This window comes from Pipistrellus hanaki (genome assembly GCF_964339955.1).
Source record: "Pipistrellus hanaki genome assembly, chromosome: 3".
Lineage (NCBI taxonomy): Eukaryota > Metazoa > Chordata > Mammalia > Chiroptera > Vespertilionidae > Pipistrellus > Pipistrellus hanaki.
The window spans coordinates 109,623,011-109,644,934 of record NC_140505.1 but is presented as its reverse complement, the minus strand read 5'-3'; the positions used below and the strand labels follow the sequence as shown (position 1 = coordinate 109,644,934).

The 21,924-nt window shown below is 45.2% G+C and overlaps 1 pseudogene across 1 annotated transcript; it reads right to left on the bottom strand.

The window, feature by feature from the left end:
* Positions 1 to 835: 835 nt before the first annotated feature.
* On the bottom strand, positions 836 to 9,982 carry LOC311619696 (translocation protein SEC62-like; annotated as a pseudogene). The gene is made up of 3 exons: positions 9,952 to 9,982; positions 9,296 to 9,354; positions 836 to 1,579 (listed from the first exon to the last, which is right to left on the bottom strand). The product of its transcript is annotated as a translocation protein SEC62-like (transcript).
* Positions 9,983 to 21,924: the final 11,942 nt, after the last annotated feature.

The following is a 21,924-nucleotide window of genomic DNA, read 5'->3' as shown; positions in this document are numbered from 1 at the left end:
TACAACTACCCAAAATGCCAATAATCTAAATATCATTGTGGAAAGTGAACCTTTGACAACTAATGATACCTACTTACTGTAGAATTATCAAATAGATAATACTTATAAATGGCCTTTGACTGTACCAATAATAGTATTCTGTGGAATGAGGGACTGAATAGTCCTTGGATGTCAAATACATTTCAGTAAATGGATGTGAAGAATGCCACAAATGTCCTCTAGGCATCATGATGATCAGCCAACATAGAAAATCCAACCTCTTGGGCCTTTTTAGTCCCCAAATTTGGGCATATTATGATTTTTCATGTGAAGATTTAGTTGTTTCTCCATCGTCATCTTCCTCCTCTTCATGATTCCCACCTGTTTGTTGTTTTGGTTTCTCTCTTGTGATCATTTCCAAGTCATTCCCATTTCCACTACTGTGTGGGATCAGTCACCTTCCCGCCTGTCACTCTCTATGTCAGAATGCCATTCTCCACCTGAGTCCTCTATGATTCCTGGCCCTACTGTTCCCTCCGCATCCTCCTTTTTCCCACTGTGACTTTTCCTCACTGTTGGACTTCTGCTGTTTTTTTTGGTTTTAGATTTCTCATCTTTAAGTTGCTTTTGGTCCTTTATATTCACACTAGAGGCCCAGCACATAAAATCGTGAGCTCATAGCTCACTGCTGCTGCTTGTCTCCTCGCTCACTGCCCCACCCACTGCAGCAAACTGCTCGCTGCTCTGCCCACAGAGGGGTGGGGGTGGGGAAGGAGGGTCCGAGAGGTGGTCAATGCACCTCATGGTGACTAGTCAAGTGGTTGTTCTGGTTGTTATGCTTATGGTCCCTGGCCTTTTACTGTATAGGATTGTACAGAAGCCTGAAGGACACATCGATGGTCAGATTTGGCAAGAACCAAAAGAGGCGCCTTCCTCCAGTTATGAGTTAAACGATGAGAAACAGAATGCCAGGATCAATAGCAAGGGGAAGGATGCTGGCCAAAAAGCAGCCTGCACCCACACCCACCCTCCTCATTCCTGCCAGTCAGAGAGTGGCTGCTAAGTAAGCAATCATAAGAATTAATCCCATGACAAAGGTTTTAAAATGAACTAGGTCATAGATCCTCACAAGTTCCTCATTTCCATCCAGAAAAACTTGATTGTCACGTGGCTAAACTTGATTTTTTTTTTTTTTTTAGTTTCCATCTTTTGGGATGTTTCTGGAATTTCCTCCTTCTTGAATTCTTCATTTTCACCATCTTTTTCTTTTCTTTTTCCTATTTGGTGTTTTCATTCTTTAGATTTTCTTTCTTGCTCTTTTAATGTTCTTCTTTTCCACTTTTATCTTTTCCTTTCCCCCTTTTTTATGTCTTTATCATACTTCGTTTTCATTATTTTTAGTGCCCGTTGAAAAAAAAATTTCTTTAAAAGTCTGTTGCAGTAGTCAACCACAGAATCCCTTATAAATAAAGCTTCCTCTCCTTTCTTGCTTTACCCACTTTGAATCCAAAGGGCAATCCACTGCTTTTGAAGAAATAAAATAATCAACTGGGTGCCCCATCATATTGGTGGGTTTTGTTGGACAATTGAATTGAAGATTCTTGGCTCACCTTTAGTTGGTTCACCAATTTCCTGAATTTACTTCTTGTGTCTTAAAAAGTATATATTTTAATAAATCATTCCAACTCTCTGGAAATTGTCCTAAGGGCATACAGAAATATTCTTTCAAGAAAAATCTACTAAATCTAGGCAAGAACAGTGAGAATCTGTGGCACTTAGTCACAACTAGTATTCCATTATTCTCCCCACCTCCACCCCTGTCCTCTCCAGCTCTGCATATGGAAGCTGTGCCCTGGCTGTGAGTGACACGGAAGGGTTCCCTCCCTGCACCTGCACCTCATCTAGGGCTGCAGTTTCACCCTTAGAGGGCAGACTGCTGGCATTTCTAACCTCTCCAGCCCCAGGTAGAAGGGGCTCTCTTGCTGTGATGCTGGGCAGAAAGGACCAAAATCTTTCCCCCACCCAGACCCCTGCTGGTAGGGCAGAGCTCTGCCCCAGGTGTCCTGGATTTGTCAAAACTCATTAAGCTGTTACAATGAAGAACTGTGTGTTTTATTATATCAAGTTTCACCTCAAATTTTTAAATTAGAAGAGAAAAATTTTTTAAAGATTTAAAAAAAAAAATTGTAGATTTACCTGAGGAAATTTGAATGTTTAAAATACTGACTCTTTCTGGTAAGGAAGCTATTATTCTGTGCAGATACTGCTAATGGCCTCCCGGTATCCACTCTTCCCTTCCTCCTTTGATTTTCAGCTCAGCATACATTGCCATATAGTATATGAGACTAACTGTCCAGCTTCTCTTGCCCTAAGTATGAGCATGTGACTAAGTTCTGGCTAGTGAAAGTGTTGAATGGGAGCCAGGGATCGCTTTAAAAGATGCTCATTTGCCCTTCCTACTATTTGGACATGATGGGTGGAATTCCAGCAGCCCTGCTGGACTGGCAGATGGCTTAAAGACAACAGGACAGAAATTTAGGGGTTTAAGGTTCTGATGACATTGTTCCTGGTATACTAGCCCTGAACTACTGACCAGGCTTATTTTATGTAAATAAAAACCTCTTTTGTTCAAGTCACCTATTGTTTTGAGTTTTTATATTATATACAAACAAACTTTAGGCTAACTTTTCTAATTTTAAACCTTTTGTGTGAAATATTTATTTATTTTTTGGAAATCATTTTTGTTTATGAAGTAGATGCCTGTTATTCTTGATTTAAGTTTAAATTACACCACTGATAACCTTTTAATTTCTTTCTTGTTCTTCCAATTGCATGTTTACTATACAAACTTCTGAGTGGGGAAGCAATTCCATGTGTCTAGAAGCTAATTCTTCATTTTCTACTCAACCAGCATTTTCTAGGTAATGCCTAGGTCTTAGTCTTATTTTATGTATCCCATTTCCCTGGGATTTGCAAAGGAGTAGCTGTGTCGGCACAATCCACCATTTGAACTAACTTGTTTTTCTTCAGATGGAAGGAGGATAGATGGCTAGTGGAGTTCCCAAGTCCTCAGTCTATAACACATGTGTCAAACACAAGGCCCGCGGGCCAAATCCAACCCGCCAGGCCTTGCAATGTGGCCCGCACCGCGCTGTCATCACTGCACTCCACTGTCAGTTTATGACATTGTCAGTTTATGACTGTTCAGTAAACCATTCGGCCCGCGATTTAGGCTGGATTTTAGATTTTGGCCCCTTCTCTGATTGAGTTCAACACCCCTAGTCTATAACCTAGGAACAAAATAGGAGCCCCAAAGGAAGGCTTTGAGTGAAATTATTCTTTCACTGGCTTTGGCCCTGGAACTGGAGTCTCTTTGGAGATGGAGGGAGAAATCACAGAGTTCTTGTTAGATTCTGGCATTTGAAACAAGCCTAGGAGTGAGAAACTGTGCATCTTGCATTTTCATTCCACTTCGTCTGACATCCTCAATGATCACCTTAACAACTGTGACTTTAAAATATGGTTGAAAAGTGCCACTTTGGAGCATCCTATATAATAAAAGGCTATTATGCAAATTGTCCCCTCAGGAGTTTGACCGACCAGGAGGTCAACTGACCAGTTCTTATAACACTGCTCCTTGTTGTGTGTACTGATCACCAGGGGGCAGCACAGAATGAAGGAAGGCCCAGATCAGCCCTGATCTCCAGCCAGGCCTAGGGACCCTACCCGTGCACAAATTTCATGCACCTGGCCTCTAATAGGAACGGAAGAGTATTGGGTCCTCTCTTGTCCCCCACACATTCTTACCCCACACCCCGCAGCTATGCTTCTAAAGAAGGAGCTTTTGCTGACACTACACAAATTTTGCCTCACTCACTGCTTTCTGGAGATCAACCAGACAGGTGGAGTCTTCAGATCACCTTTGGAACCAAAAGATCTCTTTATACCATTCAATTGCTCTTATAGCTTTAATGGAAAATCCTGTTTTCAGAACCAATATCAATTCTAGTTGGCTTTGTTGGTAAGTCTCCTCTCCCTCACTGGTTTAAATACATTAGTTTTTGTTAGATCCAAACTGAGTGATAGGCTGCCTTCTCAGAAATGGCCCTCCGTTTCTTATCCTGAGTGAGGATCAACACCCTTAGTAGGCGAAAACCTAAATGAATATCTAGCAATTCCTTTTTTTTGAAGCTGGAAGTAGGGGAGACAGTCCCAGGAAACCAAGTCTCAATTCTAAGAAAGTAAAGACACTACTCATGTTCTCTTCTTTTGATATTATCATTTTTCACCCATGGTTGCGTGGTCAACCTCTGAGACCTCTGTGACCACATAAGAGGGACAAAGTTATCACACCTCCACTGGCCTGCCTTCCCCAAAGCATAAAAAGATCTTGTCTTCTGGTGGTTATTTCACAAAGCCCAAGTCATCCTTGGAAGGAGGAAGTGAAAAAAGATACAGACAGCACTTTTTAAGGAAGTAACAATATTTCCATGGCTGGTCTATTTTAACACAAAAAAAGAATGTGGCTTTTCAGAGCTTTATAGAGATATGTCTTGTTTTTGTGCATTTTGCAGCACTCAAAAAGAAAAAAAATAATGACATCGGTTTTTTATGGATTCTAAGAAAAAACAAAACAAAAAACACCAGTTTTCTCTTCTTTTTTGTTTGTCACACATCTAATGCCAGAATCCTCTAGGAAGAGGGAGGAGATGAAGATTTTCAAGAGAACTGGCTGGCTCACTACCAGAGTCATATTCCACCCCACATACGCAGACATGCATGTGCAGGAGAGAAGGCACTGTTTGTCTCACTGGATCATAATTTGGAGGTTTGGTTTAAGTAGAAAAGCCTTATATTGTAGCCAACATGTTTTACATAAAATTGTCCTCGGAAACTGGATAAATAGAACTGTGAGCTCTGATAAAATGGCTCCTTGGGAGGTTTTCCCAGGAAGAGATGAAAACACTGGACCTTAAATCAAAGAAGTGGATGCTTTAACAAATATATGTAACATTTGCATATAATGTATTATTTAACATGTGCATATATCCACACACACACACATACATAAATGCACATACTCACCTAAATTTGTATACAGAGGTTTGACTATTTTCAAAACTTTTTAAGATACATCATTAATATAATGTCTATTCATACTATTCCTTTTGGTAACTCTCCCATTTATTTTCTTAAATCATTTTTAAAATAAATGTTGCCTCTTTCTGAGTGAAAGGTGTTGAACTTTTCAGTACCTACAAATAAATCAACTGGATAACTTCTGAAGATTGCTTTGCCTTCAAGGGAAGGAGCAGGATTGCACAGGAAGATCAGAGCAGATATGCTGGGCCCTTTGGCTCAATGTGAGCTCAATTCTGAGAATCCAGATTTAGGAAACAAACAAAATGTCAGACTGTCCTCCTCTCCTTTGTCTTGCTTCTCAGAGGTCCACTCAGTCTTTGGAACTAATGCCTGCCAACCTCAGGGGACTGTGTAATTGAGTAAAAACAGACCCAAAGTATCAACAGTAAGACTTGAAATTAATACATCTTTGGTCCAAAATATTCATCTTGAATAATTGTAAACAAGATATAATTTACCAATTATGCATATAGATAAAGAGGTGAAAAAATTAAGTTCTCCATTATGAAGAAGGGATTCACTCTATGGCACACAACAGAACTAAAATTATAATGACAAATATGAAGACAAAATAGAAACCCCTATTTAAGTTCAAGAGATTTCTTAGACTTGTCTTTAATTTTCACATACAGTGATCTTAAATGTCTGTGAAATCAAGCATAGATTGCTACATTTGGCTTCTACTGAAATTTTAAACCCCATGCTTTTGACAATACAATATGAATATTAATATAAATATCATTTAACTTTAATAAAGAAGGAAGAGAAGAGAAAGGATTAGTTCTAGGAAGGAATCACAGAGGCCTCTCCAGAGGGTTTCTAAAGATACGGCAGCTGGCCTTCTCCAGAGCAAATGATGAGAGAGAACAGCTGAGACCGAAGGTGCCTAGCATCACTTGTGCCATATTCTATTGGTCACACTGTTAAATCCGGGCACAGTGTGGGGGGATTATAAAGAGGTATGAATACAAGAGTGGGGCTCACTGGGGACTGACTTGGAGACTGATTGCCACAGTTCTGTAGAAAGAGACAGGTGGAAGGCATAAGTCAAATAAACAGTGCTTCCTTCTAGAAACTGAGCCACCATCTAATATCCTTATAATTAAAAAAGAATGGAGGCATATGACTTAGGTTTTGAGGCCTAAACAAGACCTCTTATTCCTTTACTATTTCCTTCATTAAAATCTCTGGCTCTTAGTACTCTCGAGAAGGGTGCATGAAGAAACAATGGCCAAATGACAGAGAAAATAAGATGGCTAGTAATTTAACACATCTCCCGAAGCACCTGCATATAGGAGGCGGAGAGTAAGGGCTGAGCCCACTTGCATATCCTGCATATAGTAAAAAAGACAGAGAACCATTCCTGGGGACAGCGACTCTGCCCACTCATTACAGTGTCTATCTTGGCCCCAAACTCTCAACAATCAGGTTAGCAACTCCTCTTCCTTTGTGATGGGGCAGGGAGGGATGGGAAGAGTCAAGGTGACAGGGAGGAAGGAATTGAAAATTCCTCTTTCCCTGTACAGAAATATTGTCATCTCTGTTTTTCAGGAAAATGAAATATGGAAAAGTTGACTGAAGTTAAGTGAGGACTATTACCAAGAAGCTATGAATAAAAAATCCCAAGTTTTGAATTTAGCCATAGTGATCCCATTGAGTCAAAGATACCATAGTTGCTGCTGAACTTGTGATGAACTTCAATTTTTAAAGCATTTTTTCTGTCACAGGTATTTGGGTTATATCCTATCTAATAAAAGAATAATATGCAAATTGACCATCACAGCAAGACACAAGATGGCTACCCCCATGTGGACACAAGATGGCTGCCACAAAATGCCCTGCAGGAGTGAGCAGTTATGGGAAGTTAGGGGTGACCAGGCCAGCAGGGGAGGGCAGTTGGGGGGGCCAGGACTGTAGGGAAGGGCAGTTGGGGGGGACCAGGCCTGCAGTGGAGGGCAGATGGGGGGTGGGGGGGAGAAGACCCAGGCCTGCAAGGGAGGGCAATTGGGAGGGACCAGGCCTATAGGGTAGGGCAGTTGGGGGCAATCAGGCCAGCAGGGAGGGCAGTTGGGGGGAGCCAGGCCTGCAGGGGAGGGCAGTTGGGAGCCAGCAGTCCTAGATTGTGAGAGGGATGTCCAACCAGTGGGTCGGGCCTAAACAGGTGGTCAGACATCCCTCAAGAGGTCCAGATTGGAGAGGGTGCAGGCTGGGCTGAAAGACACCCTCCCCCCTCCATGCAGGAATTCCATGCAAAGGCCTCTAGTATTAAAATAACTAAAGATACACTTCTAGTTATATTAAAATAACTAAAGATACACATGAGAGGAAACTTGGAATCATGTATTGCTACCCATTCTTTGCAGAGTTAAGTAGACAGTGTCCCAGGAGTTAATCATTAGACATGGAGCCTAGGCTTCTTCTTTTTTTAAAAAACCCTAGTTTGATGCTTTTCCTCTGTGGCACTGGGAAGAGGTTCCCGAGTATGTGCTTCCTCTAAAATTGACTGGAATCTTCCTCTTCCCCAGCTGTATGAGAGGCAAGAGAATGTGGTAGAAAAAAACACTGGTCTCAGAACTAGAAGCCTGAGGTTAAGTCCCAGCATCTTGGGAAGGCTTATGCAATCTCGGCATACTCTCTTCAGTGTTTCTCCTTCTGAAAAATGAGTATAATAATATTTGCTAACTTCTCTGATAGTGGTAAGGAAGAAAGGAGATGTTAGCTGCAAAAGATCTCTGTAAGGTCCAGGTGCTGGGCAAAGGTAAGGAATCAGTATTTGGAAATCTAAATGTATTAGATGTCCAACTGCCAAACGAGGATGGCTATACACCTGACCTCATTTTTTTCTTTTTAATTCTCACCAGAGTGATGTTTTTGTTGATTTTAGAGAGAGACAGAGGAAGAGAGGGAGACTGAGAGATGCGAGAGAAACATCTATTGGTTGCCTTTCCCCACAGATCAAACCGCAACCTTTTGGTGCCCGGGATGGGACAATGCATCCCCACCCTCTTCACACGGTTTTGTTGTTACTAATGGTGGTCCTGGATTCCGAAGCCAGAGTTTAAGGATTGAGACAGTGACTGGGTTTTCTATGTGGGATGAAGCTTTCTTTCCCTTCCCCAAGACTACAAGAATGAGCAGAGTATGTGAGCACTGCTGTGGAGGGGAGAAAGCAAACAATCCTATCATTTAATGTGAATCTTAAAAGCTTTAGCCCCTGGGGTGAATGTGGACACCCAGACTGGCTGGCAATTGCTCCTGCTAACAGAGTAGGTTTATTATCATAGAAAACCATTTCAATCCGCAGAGATTCCATAGGGGCCATTGCATGGTCAGGAGTATAATTAATAACAGAAGCATTTGGGAAAGATATTAACATTTATAGAGAGCTTTCCACGCTCAAGGCAAGAGAGAGTAAGGGATGAGGTTGTGTTGCTCTTGCTCTGCAGAGGAGAAAGCTGAAGTTCAGAGAGGCTCCGTAGCTTACCAAGGTCACAAGCTTATAAATGGTAGTTAAGACTTGAATCCAGGTCCTTTTACTTCCTGCAGTCTCGAGAGGGAAGGGGCCAATGCATGAGAGAAAATGTGTTGGGAAACAAATAATTAAAATAGCGTAACCAATTGTCCAGAGTTTGGAAACTCTGGGCAAAAGGGAGATCAAAACATTGATTAAAAACAAAGATAAAAGCCTCACACTTCTGACTCTCAACAGCAGCCACAGAAGGCTTTTAATGAGAGCATTTTCCAGACATTGTCATCAGGGGAAAGTCTAACAGCAGGGCTTTTAATGAGTGGGCAGAAGGGAAAGTCACAACAAAATAGAGACCTACACCAAGTATTTGCCATGTCAGTCTGGCAAAAAGAAATTAAGTGAAACTCAGAAAGTTCTCAAATACATAGAAAGAGATTTTGTTTCACAACTTATACAAACATACGTCAAAATATGTGCACTTCTAGGAAACAGACTGTCAAGGGGTTAATAGTCAGTTCTTGGTATTGTTAAAGCACAGTGTGATTTACGTATCTGACTGAAATATTTTCCTTAGCAAGCACACTCTTTCCTGGTAGTTATTCTCAGTGTTTCTTCTAAAAGTCAACTCATACATTTGGTAGTCTGGTCACTGTAATGAGAAAAAAATAACATTTATTGAGCATATACTATTTGCCTGGCTATGACCTGGGTCCAGGGAATACAAATGTAAACAGAGTACGTGCTAGCTTTCACGAAGTGGCAGCCTGTTAGGAAAAGCAATTAAGTCAACATGGAATTCTAACATGTGTGTTATGGTAGGACCTACAATGAATACAAAACATGGTGCCCAGGGCAAAGCAATAGAGTCACATCTAACTCGGCCTGGAAGGTCAGAGAACGTTTCCTGGATAAAGTGCTATCTAAGCTGAGGCCCCAGGGATGCACAGGAATTCATGGGAGTATATTATGCAGAGTTCTACAGAGAAGCAGAACCAACAGGAAACATGGAGAGAGAGATGAGATTTATTATAGGCACTGGCTATATTTCAGGGAGGCTGAGAAGTCCCTCGGGCTATCATGTGCAAGCTGGAGAACCAGGAAACCGGAGTGTAATCTAGACTGAGTCCAAAGGCCTGAGAACTAGGGAGCCAATGGTGTGAGTCTGGTTCAAAGATGGATGTCACAGCTGAAACAGACAGCAAATTCACCCTGCCTTCGCCTTTCTGTTCTATTCAAGCCCTCACTGATTGGATGATGCCCACCTGCATTGGTGAGGACAGTCTTCTTTACTCACCTCCTGATTTAAAAAATGATTTCTTCCAGAAACACCCTCCCTGACCCACACATATGTAATGCTTTACCAGCTATCTGGGCATCCCTTAGCCCCGTCATGTTGACACACTGATGAACCATTACAGAGGATATATTCTCAGTAAGTGGAGGAATGCGAGCAAAGGAGTGGAGGTGAGAGAAAGGACCATGTGTGGGGACCTGAAAGAGATGCAGTTTGGTTGGAATGCTGAGAGTAGAGATGGCTAGAGAGATGGGCCGGGCTAGCCTTGAATGCTACATGAGTTAGGACTTTATCCTAAGACAAATGGGAAACCATTGCAGGAGTTTAAGCATAAAGAAAAGACGAGCCGAAACCGGTTTGGCTCAGTGGTAGAGTGTCGGTCTGCGGACTGAAAGGTCCCAGGTTCGATTCCGGTCAAGGGCATGTACATTGGTTGCGGGCACATCTCCAGTAGGGGGTTTGCAAGAGGCAGCTGGTCGATGTTTCTCTCTCATCGATGTTTCTAGCTCTTTATCCCTCTCTCCTCCTCTCTGTAAAAAATCAATAAAATATGTTAAAAAAAAAAAGAAAAAAGAAAGAAAAGATGATCATGCTTGTGTTTTAGAAAGACCATGGTTCTGTGTGTATGTGTTTCAGAAGAGTTTTTTTAGTGACCTGGAGCATGAGGCATGGGATAGGGAACAAGAGTGGAAGAAGGATAACCAATAGGAGGCAGTTGTTATTCAGCCCAGAGATGGGAGTGACCTAGACCAGGGTTACACCATTAGAGCTGGAGATAAGCAAACACATTCAAGAACTCCTCAAGGGGTAGATTGAATTAACAAAGCCTTGACAATGATTAAACATGAGGAATGAAGTAGGGAAGTAGCTACGAAGGCTCCCAGGTTTCTGGGTGGGAACGTCAGCTCCTGAAGCACCCAACCCTGCTAAAGGAGCAGCTTCCAAAGGGATGCTGAGGAGTTCCATTTCGGAAATTGCTGGAGCATGTGTGGGGCATTCAAAGGAAAGGTACCTTCAATACAGAGGGGGAATCAGGAGAGAGACCTGAACGGGTTATGGATTTGGTAGTCATTGGCTAGTAAGTCACTGGCAGTTGAAGCCAAAGCTAAAATCACATTGGAAAGGCTGCCTCCAGTGGTCCTGTCTTCAAAGAGGGTTGGGGAGCCCATACTTTTTCTTAGTTTGCACTTGTCAGATGATATGCTCATAATTAAAACAGAAAACCCATTCTCATCTCTCCCCGTGTCCCTCAGACTATTGGGCAAGGTGTGCAGAGATGCAGTGCACTTTTTATATTGTGCCCAAGGTCATGAAGTGCCAAGCAGTGACAAAGCTCTGCTCAGGATCCTGCCTGGTGCTTCCCACTATACTCTTGAGACTGTCTTCCTGACACTCACTAAAGATTATGGGCAGCCATGACAGGACTGACATTTATGCTGGCCCATGCAAGGCTTGAACTCAGAGAATCAAGAGGCAACCCTCCTACCAGGCTCAGTGGCTTTTAGCTCCCTCCATCCTCCCCCATCTCCCTTTCCTCACTCAGCACGTCCCATCTGTGTCGGCCTCAGCATAGTGTCACAGACAATGTTCCCTGTCCACCCTTAGCAGGTCTCTGAGAAAGGTCCATGGCCCGGTGGCTCCTACATCTCTGGATGCTTGGCCAGTCTCCGCTTGTAAGAGGAAGTCCAACCAGCACCCAAATGCTCAAAGGCAGAAACGAAGTGATGCAATAACATGGAGATATCTGGTAAGTTGAGAATGGGAGAAGGAAGTTTTTCTGATCCAGGAAATCATAATACCTTGGAGAGGACTTGAAAAGGAGACCATCTGGGCTTGTGGCTTTGTTCCACTTTTGTTTCTGAGCAGCGGAATTCCTTTAAAAAAAAAAAAAAGTTTGAATAAGACTCCAATATATGAAATTGGGAAAACAAAACTTCTCTGTTAGGTGCAGGGGTCTGGGGAGGGTGGGAGGGGTGGGGAAGAGAAGAATGGAGTACTGAGCCACCTCCTTTGGAAGGGAGACTCCACAGCTAATATACTCAGAGGCTTTGAGGCTTCTTGGAACACTTTTGAAAACCAGTGATTTAGTCCATGGCCGGGGAGGGTGGAAGATACAGAAGTATGAGTTTGAGCTTGAATCTGGCCAGCCTACTTATTAGCTGTGTTATTTTGAACACGTTTACGTTTTCTAAGCCTGAGATTCATCATCTGTACAACAGGGGTAGTGAGTATGGCATTGCTGTGAGGGTTAAAAGAAGAGAATAAAAGTATTGCGCTTGTGCTTAGCATTGAACATATTCTCAATAAGTGGGAATTATTATTGTTGTTGTTTTAATCAGTTGCCAAACTTTGGATTTTTCAAGACCAGATGGAAATCTGTATTTTTTAAGACAGGCTAGAAATCTGGACTTTTTTTTTTCTGTGAATAGCTCCAATTTTTAAATGTGTTCAAGTAATTAATTAAAAAATACACAACTTTGTATGATGAAATACATACTGTCCTTCAGCAGTCAGTTGGGGCCTCTAGAGTAGTCATTGCACATGGTGTGTACTGAGCCTGACTAACATGCCTGTAGTCTGCAATGGATGAGGCGTCTGCACCAGAAAGGCTAAGCAGCCAGGAGGAGAAAGGGGCCTGGTGTTGGGCCTGGTCCCTGCTCAGGGGTCTGTGGGATGCCATGTTCAGGGGAGGCTGGATTGTGCCACCCTGCTATGGGTATGTGCTTGTTTCTGGGAGGTGGGACATCCTCACCCCTGACCTGCAGAGATGATCTAAGGATTCACTTCCCCCCAATTGAACTCAACTCAGGGGCTTCTGCACGGACCCTGTCTTTATTTGAAATGTTGCTATTTTGTTCATCATGGAATTTTTTGGCATTAATTTTATTTTTAAAAAATATTGCATTAAAATGTTACTTGTGGGGAGGGGGGGAGGGGAGGGAAAGGAGCCAAAGCTAACCTAATTCAGGGAATGCCTGTGTAGTGGCCTTGCAAAGTCAGAGACCTAAGTTATCCTCAAAAGATGATCTGAAATTAAAACTTTGATTGGGACTGAGCCAAATGGGCTGGACACACCCTGGAGCCCTCCTGCTGTCTCCTTCCCAGGCTGGCCAATCTTTTGCATCCTTCTCCAGCCCAATCGTGCACTGGTGGGATCCCTTGGCCTGGCTTATGCCCCCTCGCAATCTGGGACCCCTTGGGGAATGTTGGATAGCCAGCTTTGGCCCAATGGTAGCTATGATGTGCAATGACCACCAGAGCTCAATGCAGGAGCTGCCCCCTGATGGTCAGTGCGCTCCCACAGGGGGAATACCACTCAACCAGAAGCCAGGCTCATGGGGCGAGTGCAACGGCAGTGGTGGGAGCCTCTCCTGCCTCCACACTAAGGATGTCTGACTGACAGCTTAGGCCCGCATGGGGAGCAGGCCTAAGCCATCAGTCAGACATCCCCCAAGGCTCCTGGACTATAAGAGGGCACAGGCCAGGCTGAGGGACACCCCCACCCCCCCAAGTACATAAATTTTGTGCACCCAGGCTTCTAGTTTATAAAATAAGAGGCAAAACTGCTATTCCTGGAGCATTATTCTGCTTCCTGGCAATTGTTGATAGTTTGCCTCAAATAAACTCACACAAATTCTTTATACGTTTGAATGTTTCTTAAGTTAACACTTGTCTCAATTACTGAGTTTTGGGTGTCCCTTAAACTTAGTGCCCAAGGCCAGCACTTCAGTTGCCTCGCCCTAGTCCCTGCACTAAATCCCAGGGCTGAGTGGTGGATTGGTGGATTGTCGATGCAGCAGGTGGACTGTAGGAGGCCAGTGCTCAGCCCTCAGGGGCTGAGCAGACCGATTTTGATCAGAATCTAAGAAATCTACTGGGGGAGCAGAGGGAAGGAGCGACACACCCCAAAGGCAAATAACTGTTTCAAAGATTTATTCTTTTGGAATTTAAAAAATTTATTTTAGAGAGGGAAAGGAAGGGGCTGGGGAGGGGAAGAGAGAGATAGAGAGGGTGGGGGGAGAGAGAGACATCAATCTGTTATTCTACTTACTTAAGCATTCATTGATTTCTTCTTGTTCTGCCCCAACAGGGGGTGGGGGTGGGGGATGGAACTAGCAACCTTGGTGTATCAAGACAATGCTCCAACTGAGTTACCTGGTCAGGGCTCTTTTGGATCCTTGATGTCTTCCTTCCCCTGTTCTGGAGTAAGAAAATGCACAGGCTGACCTCCAGGGGATCCACTAAGACCTGCCGCTCCCAAGCTTACAGATAGCTTTCCCCCCTATCCAATTATGAAAGCCACAGATTTGTCTCTGAGGAGCTCAGCTAGTCAAGGAGGAAACTATGTTCCCTGAAGCATCTAATATCTGAAGCTTCCCCAGAAACCCAGCACGGGGTCTGAAAATGCCTGTGGGGCCCAACCCTGGGCTTCCCGGTCTCAGGAGGTGGGGGAGCCTGAGTCGCCACCAGCTTGTGCACCAAGTCTCAGCATGGCTGGACTTCTGCTCTCCTAGGGCAGGCAGTACCACCAGCAGCTCCATCCCCCCCTGTGGGCAGTGGCCGACCACTCGCTCAGACCCTTCGTATGGATTGCCTCATGCACCTCCAGAAATCCTGGCTGCCTCTGAACCGAGGGACGAGACCTGGAAGTTTGGCTAAGCCAGGAGTTCTAGATGAGCTTGACCGTTTGATATCACAGAGGAAAAACTGACCAATAGATGGAACTCTCCATACCTCCCACCCACCTTCAGAAATAAAACATTACTGATACCATTGAGGCCCCCTTAAAACAACTTAAATGTCCACCCTTGGGACAATGGCTATATAAATGGAGGCATGTTCCAGAATATTCTTCAGCAGGTAAAACATATGAATCAGTTTTGTATATCATTACAGATAGATTTAAAATAAGTTTTTGAGTTTGATTCTCTCCATGATGCTGCCCAGCAAACTAGGACTGACTTGCTTTCAGAGAGCTCTCAGCCTAAGACGGGGCCTGAGTGTCCTCATGTTCTTCTCTACTTTCTCTTCCTCCTTCCTTTCCTCTGCCCCCTCCCCCCAAATCCTGTTCTCTTGCTTCATCCAATCTTGGCTTATGTTCTTCTTGCCTTTCCTGTTTCTCTCCTTTCTCTTCTTTTTTTCTTCATGGGAGAAGCCCGAGGTGGGGGTGTGGGAATGCAAGGAGATGTGTGTGTGTATGAGTGTGAGCGAGTGTGTGCATGTATATGTGTTGTGTATGAGTGTATGTGTGTGAGTGTATGTGTGCATATGAGTGTGAGTGTGTATGAGTGTCAGTGAGAGTGTGTGTATGATATAAGAGTGTGTGTGTGTGTGTGTGTGTGTTAGAAAAGACTAACATTAGCTTGCACCAGACTATACTGTGTGCTGTGAGCACATTACTTCATGGTCATTCATTATTATTCCCATTTTAAGACTGAGAAGACTGAAGCTCTGAGAAAATGGAAAATGGGCCTTCTCGCCCTTCCCACCACACAGCGTGGCCCATCCCTCCACACTTTTTCTCTCCTGCCTTTTCTCTCTTTTCCTCTCCAACACTGTTGCACGTTGCCTATGGACCACAATGGCCAGCATTATTAATATACTTCCTGTGACACATTTCGAGGATGCCATAGGCTAGGGTTTATCAATGCTTTCTGAACAATATCTTATTTGGTCCTAGCAGCCCCTGTGAGGTAGTCGGGGCCAATATTAAGTCCACTTTACAAACAAGAACCAGAACTCTGAGAGGCTGGGACATGCTGAAGGTCACTGAGCCACTAGCCACACTTTTGTCCCTGACTCTGTGTGCTGGTTGCTTGGCTTATTCTACTTCAGTGGGACCCTCCAAAGTCCTGAGGCCACTCCAAGTGACCGCTGGGTGCATTTGTGCCTGTAAGTTTCTCACCCAAGGTGATGCCTCACCCTCTCACCCTAGTCCCAGCCCTGCCTGTCTCCACCTAGTATCAGAAAAATACTGCTGCCTTCAAACGAGGTCAGCGAGTTTCACAGCAGTGCCACCTGGCTCCCTCTCTGACCTTCTCTGTAACATCAGAGTCTCATTCCCCAGGTGCCCTTCCCGGAAGCCTGTCTGCTCAGAGTGGTTCTGCAGAGCCCAGCCGGTGAGGCCCCCAGGCCTGTGCTCCTCCACGGCTCTGGCTGTGAGCTGATGCTCAGGTCTGTGAGCGAGTTAGCATAATGAAGCCTTATTCAGGCAAGGGACAATTAGGGAATAAACTTCAATGGATACCTCCTCACGCACCCCAGCTCCCTCCCCGCCATGGTGAGCCTTTAGGGAAATAGAAGGAACAGCCTGATCAGGCCTTTTCCTAGAAAAGCTCTTGGATGAGCCCATGATGGGAAATGAAGCTGTTTTTGTTGTCTTTGATTAATCAGTGTCCTGTTTCCCAAAGCAAACATGGCCTCGGGTCTTCCAAGGAATGCAGCTGCAAAGGAAGGGCCACGGCCGCCGGGATCTCCACAAGGACCCCGAGATGGGGAGGAGGGGGGCACCGGGACCTTTTCCTCAAGGACCAGGCCTTCATTTCATACCTTCCAGGGAGCCCAGGTTACTCATTTCCTTTATGTCCTTCTGCCAGTGTGAATGGGAGAAATATTAGCCTTTAAAGATTTCTTTACAGTTCCTTGAAAGCCGGCAGGGTGAACTGAGCCAGAGGATTATATAACAGCAAAGCTCATTTAAAGCGACAGTGTCTTTCTACGAGGCTGTGGCATTTGTCAGTGTTTTTGTTTTGTTTTACAAATTATAAAGAATGAGGTCCTAATTTTGTGAGGAAAATAGAGGGACCCTCCCATTTCCTTACTTTCTGTGTTTTAATGGAGGGGTGCCACTTCTCACGTGTTGATAAAAGAAAAAAATACAAAACCTCTTTCAAGGAAGATATGTTCCTTCACCTCAGATAGCCATCTTGTTTGAATTCAGAAGAGAAAAATAAATAAATAAAAAGAAAAGGTTTCCAAAGCATTTGTTGGTTTACTTTAAGAGCCTTGGAACTCTCATGAATAGTCAGCTGTTTTCTCCCTTCAAAGGGAGCCAGGCCCTTTGAGGAAGGGAAGGACCAGAGCATTAGGTAATCATCTACGCTGTTTCATGGGGCCCTTCAGTGCCTCTTGGAGTGCGAACCAGGCATTACCTCAACTGACCTTCACGTGCCCTTCATCTGTTCTTCTCTGGCTTCCGTTTTAGAGAAGAGGAACCTGAGGCCCAAGGATTCTGCGGCTGGCCTGGCTTCACACAGCAAAGCTGGAGACCAAGTGCTGAGCTTTTATCTTTCTCTGCCTGGCCTCCCCACTGAAGGTCCCCTCTCCTTCCCTGTATGTACACCAAGGGCGGCTTTGCCCTCTCCGGGACATGTGGCAATGTCTGCAGGTATTTTGGTTATCATGGTTGGGGAAGGGGGAGCTGGAGGAGGAGGGGCCATCGGCTCCTTAGTGGGTGGAGGGTAGGGGTGCTGCTCAACCTCTCACAGTACAGCCCCAGCCAGGCATCCTCCCGTCCTAGCCCTAGGAGAGGCCCTGGTCCTCGCTGTGCTCCGCATCACAGGGGAATCCCAACCTCAGAGTAGCCTCCAGCTCCTCTGCCCAGCGACAGTCTTGGCCCCCTCCCCAGCCGCCGCAAGAATTAGGGCCGCTGTCTAGAATGCCCTGCAGCAGTGGCCAAGCGTCCCAGGCAGAGTTTACCGCAGGACACGCAGTGCATCAGCTGCAGCTGCGTTTTGAAGTTTCTGGTCACAGGACGCCTGTATCCAGTTAGCAGCGAGTGGCTGGCAGCCCCCCTGCAGGGAGGGCGAGCTCCAGGAGGCTGACAGCCCGCGCTCAGGGGCTGGCTCAGAGGCACCTGGGGGCGGCCTGGAGCTGGCGCTGAGCACGTGCCCTCCCCTCCTGACCCGTCCGTCAAGGGTGGCCCTGCCAGAAGATGGCCTATTGAACATTTCCAGGAATAGCACTGCCAAGCCTGTCAACTGCTTTCTTGGAAATACACTCAGTGAGGATGGCAGGCCTCCAGGAGGGAGAGCGGAAAGCCCGGCCTGGACCACGCACCCAGGAGCGAGGAGCACCAAGGCCTGGCTGCAGGCGAGGGGGCTCTTGGGGGGCGGGCACTGTGCTCAGGGGGCTTTGCAGCTTCTAGAGCCATTTAAAAATGTTCTCAGTAGGGGGAGGTGTCACCCCCTCAGAGGACAGAGGCCCTGCTGACTTTATGCAACTCTTTGACCTTCACCTGTTGGCTGTTTGTTCAGACACCAGCAAACAGGAAGGCAGCAGCGCTGGGAGGCCAGGGATTAGCTGTCAGCAGCGACCAACCTCTGTGTCATCTGGGGTCACTGGCCACCACACCTGCTCTTATAAGCCTTAGTCCCAGCGAGAGCCAGAGGAGTGCTGAAAGGGGCAGTTTCTGCCCCCAATCCACCCCCCCCCCCCATCACTCTGGTGATGTAGCAAAAATAAGAGGCAAAGATGTGAAACTGAAAGAAATGTCTTTTAAAGTCACCCTCATGCAAAAGTAACCATTTCCCTCACAGAGCCCTCTGCTTTCTGAACTACAGCCTCTCCCATCTTGCGGGTGGATCTGGGGTGGCCTGGCTCGGGATGCCTTGATGATGTCGGCATCCTATAAAAGCAGAGACCAAAACTCCCTGCTCTCTGTGTTCAGGAACTATTGGTTACTCACCTTTTAAAAATAAGAACTACAAAGTGTATCATAGAATAGGTATGAGGCATCTTATTTCCAAAAGCTACTGACTGACAGACAAATATTTGAGGCCCACACTGAGCTACAGTTAGTTGGGGGTAGGGCTGCCAAATACAACATCAGATGCCTCAGATAAATTTAAATTTCAGGAAACCAGCAAATAATTTTGGGGGGTATAAATCTTGAATATTATTTGCTATTTATCTGAAATTCAAATTGACCCGTGTTTTTTGTTTGTTAAATCTGGTGGCTCTATTTGCGGCATAAATTGACTAGTTGTTAAAAAGAGGGAACATCCACACATATTCAACATATATGAAAGACCATACCTATTAAGGAAGGAGGAAGGCAGGGAAGAAGGAGAGTAGCAAGAAAGAGAAAGGCCAAGAGGAAAAGGAGATGGGCATAGTGAAAGACAAAAATAAAAACAAAAACAATACAAAACACACACACACACACAGAGTCACACAAAGTAAAAAACAAAAACACACACAAAAAAAACCCTGCTATGCCCTGTTCCATCAACCAATCTGGGGCCAGGACTGGGGCGTGGCTGCTCCTCAGGGGTCTGGACAGGCCCAGGTGTGTGCATGCTCGCCGGTTGGCCAGGCCAGCTGCCATGGCGGCAGGCTTGAGCCTGCATATGTGCACGTTAATACCGAGCACAGCTCCACTGCTCGTTTGCATGCTCCATGTCCCTTCTGACTTCATGAATTCAAAGATAAAACTGTTAAGAATTTCAAGATGGTGACAACCAAGCATGAAACGAAGCACGGTGTCCTTTCTGAGGGCCCTGCATGACTGCACGACCTGCTCCTGGACTGACCAACACTTGCTTTGCTTATGGAACATCCTGTATTGTTTTCTAACAATGTGTCAGCTTAAATTATTTAATGTTTATTTCCCCCACTAGCCAGCTGCCTGTTTTGTAATATAGTTTTACTGGAACACATTGGCACTCATTTGTGTAGGTACTGTCTGTGGCCGCTATTATATTACAATGACAGATCTGAGTAATGCAACAAGGAATGCTTGGCCCACATTGCCTAAAACAGTTGCTCTCTGGTCCTTTATAGATGTTTGTGAGCATCTGCAATGTGAAACCCTTGAAGGCAGGAACCCTGTCTGTCTAGAACAGTGACTGGCATATAGAAAATGCTCAGTCGACACTCGCTTGGCCCACAAGGCCAAGGAAAAATATCAATGCACGAAGAGCCTAGTTTTGGGGGAAGTAATTATTTTACTTAAAAGAAAAACATGTAAGTTTTAAATTTGACTTAATTTTTTTGTTTTCATGTAAAAAAGATATGAAACTCACCACACTGTGAATTGGCTCTCCAGGGAAATGTAAGGTGTTTATCTTGTGGCTTGGCAGACCCACCCAACACACTGCTGCACACCTGGGTCTGAAGAAGCACAGACACTGCATACGTATCATCCATCATTCAATAAATGTTTATTGAGCAAAGCACGGGGCGAGGCAGGTGTTAGGGAACGACAATGATTCACTTGTGTCTTACCCAATAGACCTACAGAAACTATAGTCCAAAGGAGAAAAGACACGCAAAGTATATACTCCATACCAATGCCAATGTATAACTATATGATAAATAGTGCTAAGTGCAGAGGAAATTTCTGGATCAAGTTATGGGCTTTTAGAGTCAGGACAGATTCCTTTTGGCTGCAGAATCAGAGGAGGCTTCTCGCCAGTCTTTCTGTTTGGTCTCAGATCCAATCCCTGCCCTTCTGCTTTGCTCTCCACCACAAGGAGCAGACGCCTGCAAACTTCGTCTCCCTCCTGCCTGGCCAACTGGCTCCAGTGAGGCTCTGCCAGTGGGAGGCCACAGAGAAAGGCTGGAGGGCTGGAGGGAGGAAGGAGCCAGGATCCCAGCTCCCGGTCTCAGTTTTCTCTCCTGTGCAATGGAAAAACCAATAGTATATATTTACAGAGGTTGTTGTTGTTGTTGTTGCTTTAGAATTAAATGAGATAAGACATGCAAAATGCTTAGCACAATTCCTGACATATAATATGCATTCAAAGACTGGAGCTATTATTGCAGTAGCCTTGCTTAGATAAGTGAAGGAATGCAGTGATCAATTACTGAGATGTGCTAGGAGCGGAGGGTGGGAGAGGCATGCCGGGGGAGGAATATTTACCAACCCTGACATTTTGATACTGTAGTGTGGAGGTAAAATTGATAGGACCTAGAAAATGGATTGACAGAGTCTAATAAGGTATTAAGAGAAATCAAACAACAGGAATGATGATACCACAAGTAGAAACAAAGTAGTTCAGGAGAGAAGGATTATAAAATTTATTTTTAGAACAAGCATGTTGGACTCTTTTCAGTTGCAAGAACAAATAAAACCAAAAATCAATGACATACTTGAGAGTACCTCAAAAGATTGAGGATTTTGATAGAGATAGATATATGTTCAATGAGTTAGCCATCTCAGCAGCTACACATCAGGCCTCATGGAGAATTGGAAGATGTTGCAAGAAACCATAGCAACTCCAGTACTGGGTCTGGTCTCCTCTGAGAGCAGAAACCATTGTTCTTTATTTAGCAACTGGAGGCCCGATGCATAAAATTTGTGTGAGAGTAGGCCTTCCTGCCCCTCTTCTCCTCCCCCCAACCCTTGGCTGCTGGCATCGATTTTCCCCTATCACCCAGGACCTTGGCTTTCCTCGTAACCCCAGCTTCATCTGGAAGATCATCCAGTCTCATTGGCATATTATGCTTTATTATTATTCACTAGAAACCCAGTGCATGAAAATTCATGCACTGGACAGCGGTCCCTCAGCCCGGCCTGCCCCTTCTCACAGTCTGGGAGCCCTCAGGGGCGGAAGACTACCCGGCAATCAGGGGAAGGCAATGCCCCATCACATCTCTGCTTCTGCCAATGTCGGCAGCACAAGCCTCAGCTGGCCATGGTTATCTGAGCCTTGGGCAGCCCTGGGTGGCTGGGCAGCTGCCACCTAGGCTTGTCTGCACCTTGGGCTGGCCCTAGGTGGCTGGGGGACTGGGGCACTCTGGAAACAGGTGCACAGAGCAGCTGGGTCCCCCTGGGGGTGGGCTGGGTCTTGCTGCACACCTGCTGCCCTGGCAGGGCTGAGGGGACTGGGTGTCGCCATCTTGTGGCTGTGGGTGCTACCATCTTTGAGGGCGTGACAGTCAATTAGCATATTCCCTCCTTATTGGCTACGGGCACCGTCAATTATCATATTCCCCCTTATTGGCTGTGGGCGTCTCCACCTTTTGCAATGGTGCGAGGATCAATTAGCATATTCCCTCTTTATTAGATAGGATGCTTCCCTGCTCAAGACTCCTT